This window comes from Mycetomoellerius zeteki, unplaced genomic scaffold (genome assembly GCF_001594055.1).
Source record: "Mycetomoellerius zeteki isolate Tzet28-1 unplaced genomic scaffold, Tzet1.0 scaffold80, whole genome shotgun sequence".
Classification (NCBI taxonomy): Eukaryota; Metazoa; Arthropoda; class Insecta; order Hymenoptera; family Formicidae; genus Mycetomoellerius; species Mycetomoellerius zeteki.
Genome location: NW_017257831.1, coordinates 188,855 through 198,417, shown reverse-complemented (window position 1 = coordinate 198,417; position 9,563 = coordinate 188,855).

The window sequence follows — 9,563 nt, the reverse complement described above, 5'->3', positions numbered from 1 at the left end:
GAAATATTTTAGTAATTTTGCAGATGTGTGTGTGCATATATACGAATATTGGACGGAAAAAGTTGAGATAAGAGAGAAATACACGGTTTGAAAAATGTATAAATATACACATAGTATTTTACGTTTAATAATTATTAACTAAACAAACGAATAATAAAAGGATAAATTAATATTAATTAGATATTTCAGTTTAGAAGCACGAATGGAAAAAGAAATTATTGTAAGTTCTCTGGATAAAAAAGATTTTAAACAGTATACTATATGATAAAAGGTGAATCGTCGATCAAACGAATTTGTCGGTCTCTCATTTGACATCGTTGTAATTACGATTGTAATTATGATTGTATCGTTACGTGATTATGCTGTCTATGCGAGAAAGCCGCAGTTGTCACGTTAATTATAAACAACAACGCGAATCAATCCTTGTAGAGTTATTATATAATGGTATCATCGATGTAAATTGTATGCACAAATACAATGAAATCTTGAAAGCGTATTATGAACATGCAATTATGTCTTTGGAAGGTGAAACGTATTATTTATATAAAATAGCGTATTCAGCATTGTTTTTTACGCTTCTTTCTCGCATGTATAAGCTAAAAAGTCCTCCTAGGCTGAAAAATTCTACGTGCGGCAAAAGCTGTTCAAATATGGCAGACAAGGAATCTAAGTCCAGCGCATTAGATTAGACGAGCGATTAAAAAGAGCCATATCACGCGACATTAACGTGCGGTCGCTATCTTTGCGCACTTGCTAATTAAATCCCTTGCCTTGCAAATTAGTCCTTTGGCGAAAGGAGACGGAACGTCAGTTGCAGGAAGTGCGCAGGGTAGTCTCTCTGCTACACACACACACACACACGCGCGCGCGCGCGCGCGCACATCAGTCGTCGGTGTGTCGTAGCGGCTTCCTTTTCATTAAAATTGAAATTCCCGCACAAAGCGATATGTACGAATATTCTGCATATTTTATATTATATGCAACATTAATTAACGCGCATTTATTAATCATCGTTATGAGGAAATAATATTATATTTTTGAGAAAGAGAACATAAGGTAAGAATAATTAGAAATTTACAGAAAAATATGTTACACAAAATAATTTTAAAAAAGCATAATTTAAAAAGATGCTGTCTAAATAACTATTATTTTTAACATATTATATAATGTAATACATAGTTTGTTTTGATAGTTTATAAAGAATTCTTATTTTTTTTACAATAGAATTCTTTTTTAGAATTACTAATAGTTAGCAAAAATTAAATAATATAATATAATAAGTTTAAAATATAAATATAATATAAATATAATGTATAATAAATATAAATGTTTGTAATATAATTATAATCGCAGGTGATAATGTAGTAATTTACGATATTGTATTACATTCAAAATTGCGAGATTAAGAGTATAGGTAACCATTTGCTTGAAAACAAAGTGAGTAATTGCACACCTGTCTATCATATGTTACGAATCCCGGAAATCTTCAGAATGGAGAAATTCCGAGGTCGTATTTCCGCGTTGATGATGATTCCAGTTTCTCCCGCCTCTCCCGCATGATTTTAATTTGCAGCGGGCACTCGCAGGTGTTCCGATAGAGAGTCAACGAGACCGTAAGGGCTTTTATTCACCGAGACCCATTACACTTCTCGCGAATACTGTGAAGATTATGAATAATTCGAAAGTATTTGCTTTTCCGGCCTTTACCGACTGAATTAATAATGGACCGATAAAAGAGCCAGAAATGAGTGGTTTTCATCGATTTACGAGAGCGGTCGTCCGAGTATTTCCACATTGTGTTTATAGTAAGAAGTCTGAAATCGAACATCGTACTGATATAACGATACAAATCTTAATATATGGAACGAATGATTCTGCTACAGTATCGCAAAATTTAGCTAGATACAAATTTGAAAATAATTTTGTTGAACCATCAAAATAATTATGTAGAACACTTAAGCTGGTTTCTAGAATGTTTAAATTTTTTGTAGTGTTACTCAGTATATTTGAGCATCTTACATAATTATTTTAATAATTCAACAAAATTATTTTTAGATCTATCACTGAAAGAGCAATTTTGCTGAAGAATCTAAGTTGGCTATATGTATACATATCTGAAAATAATTTTGCTGAATCATCAAAATAATTTTGCAGGAATCTTAAGCGTGATGAGTAATGCTGCAAAATGTTTTGATATTCTAGCAACCAATTTTGTCGTTCTACCTAATTGTTTTGATGGTTCAGCAAAATTATTTTTCAGATTTGCATCTAGCTAAATTTTTAGATTCGTCAGCAAAATTGCTATTTCAGTGTCTAACTGAATTTGTGGTCTGTGGACTTCAGCAAAATCGTTCTTTTTTGTGTAGATATGTGACTCAAGTCGTAAGAAGTTCTGTGAAGAAATAACAAGAAAAACGTGACGGTTTTTTACAATTCAGTCATTGGTTCCTTCGAGATTCACAGAAGAGTTACATTGCCTAAAAATATTTAGGATTTACGTTTAATATTTAGGATTCATATTGTTTGAAATATAAAATATGATAGATTGATTAAAAGGATGATTCCGATTGGTTTCCCACAAAATTCGGAATAATCTAATCTTTAATCGGTCTTTCCAGTCGTAGTTTATTGAATGAAGTTGTCTCATTAGAATATTACGAGTTATAATATTCATAAAGTCGTTATAATATTGACGATAATATTCAGACACAAAATTGGTAAATAAAACGAATATATATATATATATATATATATATTTTGACCATTATATTCGCTTCCGAAAATACATGTATATGTTGGTCAAGCGTAATTAAGAATGTAATTAGAGAGCTCGGTAACGGTATTAATAATGGAGTTATTGGAAATGTAATTAAGGTATATACTGCGTGCGCGCGCGTTACGTATGTATTTAAAATATAAGGTCTATTTGGAATTATTCAGATTTCCTCCCCCTTTATCGCTTATTGAAGCTGGTGGTGTCTGTTTTTTTACAAATTAATCGAATAATTTAAAGAGAAGAAGAAAATACGTTAATAGTGAGCATAAAATGTTTGATGCAAAGATCAATAATTCATGTTTTGTTGTGAACTATATAGAATATTTTAATCACATAGAGATGGCTATCATAACCATAATAGCTACGCTTCTTCTTTCGTTCTATAATCAGAATTTTATTATTAATTATAAATTTAGATGCATAATATATTTATATCTAAGAATATGTAATATGTACATTTTGAAGTTATAAACTTAAAAACACAAATTTACTTTTATTACTCGCTACTGATTAATTAAAAAATTTTTAACTTTTCTTTTTTTCTAATTACGTCAGACATACTTAAATACACATTCTCTTGAAAAACGTATAAGGAGAATATTAATAATTCTTGCAATATATAAAATGTATTTCATAATTAATGGATTGATATTATTTCTACCTTTAAAAGAAATTAAAAATTATCCTGGAAATAATTCATCTTTCTTTAGCAAGCAGATCTCTGTAATATCAACCGCACCGATAAAGTTCTTTGCGCTGCCTGCAGATGGCACCACCCTCCACGTTTCGAACTCGCGCGAAAAATCATTTGAAAATCATGTTCTTGTTTGTTAATCGTTCGCGATCATCATGCGGAGAACGCAACGCGGTCATGGTCTGCTGGATCGAAAATCATTCGACGAGACGTTTAGGATTGTCCGTCTGCGTAATGTCCGGATCAATTATGAACTGAATCACGAATGGGAGCAATTGTGTCGCGAGATTTGGGTACGTGTCGCAGAAATCATTTCTTAATCTGCATTCGTCGCGGCGTACTTTCACGCCGACGAAGTCGAGCGCGACATTTTTATAGCGTTCGCGCAAAAATGAGTCTTACATACCTTTGAAAAGTACAAAATCATTTGCGATCGTCGCATAAAAATTATGCCAAAAATTCTTTCGCCCTAAGAAGACTTCAATTGTCAATTTATCTTTCGCGTGAGCTATTTATTCTACATGTGACGAAAATGAAGCGTACAAAATGCATTTATCTAATTTCTATTATTATATGTGTCAGAATCAATCGATGATTACATCAGTTAATCATGCGCTATCTTTAAAATGAGTTTATACTTCTCATCGAATATTTAAAATTTCCAAACGTTATTCAAACTGATACTGGATTTCATTATTATCGAACTTTGACGTGATATCTACTTGACAATATCGTGAAACTATCACGATAAAAGAGATCGTTTTATTTGAGGATGTATTTATATTAGATTACGTGTTTGTTTCTACCAACGTAGATTAACTTTAATTCTGATTTAACTTACTTTTTATCTTCTTCCGATTCTAAAAATTAGACAAAGCTAAAGAGATAAAGATAAAAGTTTAAACCAAGATTAAAATTGATCTTCATTGATGCAAATGGACATTAAGGATTAAAATGTGAATGAGATTTCTCAATTTGACTGATATATTTCTCATACATATATTATTATACGTAATCATCGCGAATCAATTACGAAATTAATTAACGAAATTCCGTTTTTTTTTAGTAACCGATTCTAAAAACATCGTCTCATTGTTTTTACCAGTATGGTCTGTTTTTAAAGTAATATCTTGAAACATTAATACGGTTCTGTGGCCGATATTCATACCCCTACAGCACAGAATTTGCAGCAATATCGCTGCAAAATCTTTGCAATATTGCTGCAGTGTTGCTGCAACTTTTGTGTAACTTTATGCTGTAGGGGTAGTCAACATATATTTAAGAATGTCTTAGGTACAGTCTTAAAATGTCACAAATTAATCAGAGAGTCATATTAGGGTTTTAAGACATTACTTAAGATCTTAAATATAAGATCCGACTATGAATACCGGCCTTTGATTCTCAGTTTTCACTCGTCAGGGGCTACGCACAATGAAAGAAACAAGAGAGAAACAGAATAAGAATTTCAACTTATCGGAAACCATCGTGAAATACACAATTTCTGATAGATTGAAACTCATATTCTATCTATTTTTTGTTTCTTATTCTTTTGATTGTGCCCAGCCCCTTAGCAGTGAGCTGGTGGACGCTCCGCGCCATCCGTCGTGTATTCCGCAAATGCAATGCGATCCGACTGGTATTGTCGATAGATGGTTCCACGTGTATCGATAACGCAGCTCCCTGCGGATTTTCTTGACTCTTCGCTCGCGCAGCAACAGCTATTTATCGTGTTTGCTGATAATTTTTCTTCAACATGACAAAACGCAATTAATTAATATAATTAAAGTCACGATTGAAGAACAATCTGGCGCGTACTTCGATTCAACTCGTCCGTTTATCGTTGGACGGCTAGCGATTATTTAACCAAGGTATAGTCACGTTGAAAATTGTTCAAAAACAATGCGACCCAAAATATGTTTAGCCGCATGGAAGCTGTGAGTATTAATAAATGGAAATTACACGATGGAACGTGTGCTTGCAATCAATCCCGCGGGATGATGATAAACAGCGTGACCGCCTTATCGACTATATATAATCGCGTGATATGAGAGAGAGAGAGAGAGAGAGAGAGAGAGAGAGAGAGAGAGAGAGAGAGAGATGTCAGGCTGATACTAAAAAGAAATTATATAGACTCTATAGAGACAGATGAATTCGGGCTCGTATCAGTATCATATATTATATTTTCCTTTAAAAAAAAAATTGATATTTTCCAATAAAATATGAATATTTTCCAATAAATATTAATATTTTTCAATAAAAAATAAAATTCTGTAGACTCCTCGGGACTGATCCACACAGTCATTTAGGTTTAACTGATTCGTTGTTAGTAGTGCACTATTACGCTTCCTTTGATCAAGGAATTGACATGTTTTGTTTGTATTTTATGAGATAAATATTATAGGATTATTAAAATCGATAAACTGGAAGATTAATACAAATTTATTAAGGAATTCGAATCTTTAATTTTATTTGTAGTTTTGCATTCAGATATTTGCGTAAGTTAGAATTGTTTCACTTCCTCCTTTTAACAATAGATGTCATTAAACTTATGTCGTTAGATTCATCACATGTATTTTGATAAATAGATATATAGCATTCATTTGGAATAGAATTAGGGGACAATTTCGTTTGTATTTGTCTTTATACGATAAATATCAGTGGAAGCATGATGGAAAGTTCCATTGCTCGGTTAACTGAAAATAGTTCGCGATGACTCAACGAAAGTAATCTATCGTATCCGGAATGTTTTTGTATTTCTCACATTACGATCACAGCAATTGAAATGACAATCCTATGAAAAATTGCAACTTCCAAATGTGTTCAAGAATTTTTCACGAGCAGCGAAAGCTACAAAATGTTTAATACAGTATTTATTTAATTATAATTTTTATGATTCAAATATTATTAATATATTTTTTAAATATTTTTTATAATAAATTCGAATGTGTGCATTTTTATTTATTTTTAATAATCTGAGTAATATTGATTTCTATATATTACAGAGAATCTTTTTATAGTCATAAGCAGCGATATTTTAAACTTTTAAATGTATTCATTTTTAAAAATTAATTTTCCTAATTTATATCAGTAATTAATTTAGTTTTCCACGAATTAATTTTTTCGACATAATTGCACGCAGCAAGATATGTCACGTAGTGTGTCTTAATTGATTCGTCTACGCGGGCAAGACGAAGATTCTCCATTCTCGAGAACAATCCAGATTATCGCCTATTTTCGGCTAGACCTACGTTTGTCCTCTCCTCCGGGTGCGCGCCATTGATTTTAGCTCGGGGACTCTCCATACCGTTGCCGAGACGTGGTGAAGCTCACGATTGAAACAACCGACCGATTCGCCAAATATACGCGCCGCGTATATTTAGCTGGAAAATTGAATCCGTGCCAGAGGATAGAGCCCTGTAATCCGATCCTCTCCTCGTCGGCGAAGGGGGATGTTTTCGTGTCCTCGCAGGATCTACACGTGCGCGACCTCGTCATCCGCCTGAAAATAATTATTCTTATCGAAAAACCGTGGGAGTAAGGAATCGAATATGTACTTGCTTGGCGAAAAATGGATTACATGACAATCTTTAGTTCACATCTCGTAACGCGAAATTTCCCACCTCTTGTTTAATAACGTGTCGTCGAGTTACGCAATGTGTGTGACAGAGCGCAATATTTGACTTTATAATTACGACATGTGTCAATAATAGATTAATATTGATGGAATACATTAATTTAATGTTGCATCACTTTTCGCTTTTATCAAGAAGGTTTCAATCTGTTTACATTTTAATTTTTCAATCTTTAACGTTGAATATCTTAGCAGTTCAGAGGAATAAAACTTGCATCAGAATAAAATTCGTTTGGAATTAAATGGAAAACGGAATTTTATCTGTTCGTAGAAATGAGATTTTTTAATTTTTAATATTAGGTCGTTTAATTAAAAATTAGATTGGAAATATATTCCTTGAGTTAATTTCGAAGTCATCTTTAAGAGTCTTATTTAAACTTATCCGATACAAGCAGCATATATTAAAATTAGGTTGCTTCTCACCCTCGAATCAGACGTTTGTTATTTCTGTCGGAAAAAGATCCATATCCATTCAGAGAAAAAGTCTTGGAAGCACACGATTACTTAGATGTGTGAAAGATCGCACGTAGGGATAATTAATATTATGCTAATTACGTGCTTATCGCGGGATTAGCGGCCCGTCACAGTCACTTTCGCGAACTCGGTCTTTATGTAAATGTTCCTCAATTCATTTTTTAAACTTAAAAGAACGAAGTTTTAATCTTTAGATTTTTTACACTTGAACACCGTCTTTTCGTCATTTACACGGGGAGATTCAGCGCGCGCGTTTAAACATTGCCATATTTACGCGCTTGTTAAGATCTCTCCCTGATCTGACCCGGATGACGCGTGTATACTTATCGCAAGAAAGATACACAGTAGTGGATTTTTGACTGATAGAAAACAGAAGGGTATGAGAGAAAATATGAAAATGATATAAGAGTTATTGCATGGATCTCTATGTGAAAAATTTTCAAATATTTTAATCAGACTGTAAAGTGAAATCGAGAAATATATCCGGAGAATGTTGGAAAGAGATATAAAAATATCCAAATGTGAACGGTAATTTATTAATTTCCAATAATTCTTGGAAATGCGAGATGTGCTCAAATCGCGAGACGTTTGGTTATGATTAAATATCTTTAAATATTTAAGAATAAAATGGTAGAATCGAAAAGAAAAATATCTTTTTAATATGTGCGATGTAAAAGAATCAAACATTTTTACATTTAAATTTTATATTTAATGATAAACCTAAATACATAAATATATATACATAATTATATAAATGGTTAAATATAATTGTGAAATCGTTTAAAATATATAAATCGCATATATAAATGTGGCGATTATTTGAATTATCTCCCGAGTGTGATTTTTAATTTAACTTCTGAATATAATGTATAATTAATTTTTCGATCAAAACTACTTGGTTGGATAGCGGAATACTCGTGTTTTGGAGTTGCTTGAGATAAATTTGTTATGTTTCTTATTTCCGAATCGCTCCGGAACGTAGACAGCTCAGAATTCGCGTTGCTCTTTTTACAGCCGATTGCTACCCTCTTGAATTTTATTTTGCAGCTGCGCCTGAGAAACATTCGACCTTAGTAGGAGAGCCAGTTCGTCAAAGCGTCGTTGCTTGTCTTAGGATTTGTAAAAAGTTTTACGCTCGCATTCCTCACTAGTTCAACAAATAATTTTAATGTTGCTTTGTTTTTCCGAACGTCGAAGACGTCATTTCCTTTGCGTCGATAAGATTACATTGCTTTTAAAAGCAATTTTTATTTATTTTTAAAAACAACGTTTGTGCAACTTTTTATTTATTTTTAAAAGCAACATTTGTGCAACTTTTATTCTTTAGTTAGATACCTTATGATTCTCGAGAGTGTTTTTAAGAAGATTTAAGCATCCTCATATACAGGGTAGGCCATTTTAATAAATACACGCGAATATCTCGAAAAGGAGCAATTTTTTCAAAAAATGTTTCAGACAAAAGTTTCATGGTTTCAAGGGGAAATGAAGATAGTAACCTTGTTTGACTTTGAAAAGATGTCCTTAAGATCAAGTCCATGTTAAATAAAATTTTTTAAACGGAACCCTCCATTTTTTATTGCGTATTCTTGTAGCTTATTTCAAGAGCTTTCCAAAACGCTATAATAAAGTATTTTTTCGTTAAGTACATTTCAAGTTATGAGGTTCGAAAGTTACAGTACAGCCGGCATTATCCAAGGTGTCCGACCAACGGCTAAAATCTCTTGAATGTTGTTCAGGATCACGACCATGTTGTTCTGGATAACATTTGTCAAGATCAAGACCATTGGAGCTTGTACCTCTTATTTTCATTTTTACGTAAAAATGAATTTTTAGTACAAAAATGAAAATAAGAGGTACAAGCTCCAATGGTCTTGATCTTGACAATTATCCAGGACATGATCCTGAACAACATTCAAGAGGTTTTAGCCATCGGTCAGACAACTTGGATAATGCAAATACCGGCAGTACTGTAACTTTCGAACCTCATA